General features: G+C 39.6%; 1 non-coding gene across 1 annotated transcript; it reads left to right on the top strand.

The window, feature by feature from the left end:
* Positions 1-437: 437 nt before the first annotated feature.
* On the top strand, positions 438-531 carry MIR325 (microRNA mir-325). Its single transcript, NR_049486.1, has one exon. It is a non-coding gene; the product is annotated as a microRNA mir-325 (primary transcript).
* The last annotated feature ends 242 nt before the right edge of the window (positions 532-773 follow it).

The following is a 773-nucleotide window of genomic DNA, read 5'->3' as shown; positions in this document are numbered from 1 at the left end:
CCTGTTTATAGGTGGAGGGGAAGAAATTTGGAGAGAAGGGAGAGAAGTTGAAGATACAGGAAAGGGAGGGTTTGTAAACAGGCTATTAGCTTACTCAAGCTATCAGCAATATTGAGATAGAGTTGCAAATTAGTGTGTTTCTAGAGAACTGTTTAGAAATGGCTCTTTAAAAAAAAGCTCTCTATAAGGAACAAAATCCCAGAAAGGCCCCTCTGAGGCCATTTACAATAGCAGCTCTTGGGTCTGCTGAGATCTGTCAGGTATTTCTTCATCAAATGTTAAGTGATTACAGTGAATAAGGCACAACATATAGCAAGGGTTGGGTGGCTTAATTAAATGTACTGGCTTGATAATCATTAAAGGAGGAAAGTTTCTGTAAGAATAGGGATGTTTGAATATAATTCATGTGGTGGTGTGGATTCTAACAGAACCGCTACAGTGCTTGGTTCCTAGTAGGTGTTCAGTAAGTGTTTGTGACATAATTCGTTTATTGAGCACCTCCTATCAATCAAGCACTGTGCTAGGCTCTGGGACCACATAGATAAGTTAGGCAAAGTCTTGCTTTTTGAGGTGCTTAGGTTTAGTGGTGGTTACAATAAAGTGATGAGTTTTATGACAGAGGTACAAACAAGGGTAGGTGATCTACTCCACAAACAGAAGCAGATTGCAGCATGTTGAGGAATAGAAATGGATAAAGAAAGTGAAGACAGTGAATGTAGACTGTTCTTTTGAGAAACTTGGCTAAGAAGAAAAGGAGAGAGAGGGCAGTAAAC

Source organism: Canis lupus, chromosome X (genome assembly GCF_011100685.1).
Source record: "Canis lupus familiaris isolate Mischka breed German Shepherd chromosome X, alternate assembly UU_Cfam_GSD_1.0, whole genome shotgun sequence".
Taxonomy (NCBI): domain Eukaryota; kingdom Metazoa; phylum Chordata; class Mammalia; order Carnivora; family Canidae; genus Canis; species Canis lupus.
The sequence above is the reverse complement of the archived record's forward strand: the minus strand, read 5'-3'. Positions and strand labels throughout refer to the sequence as shown.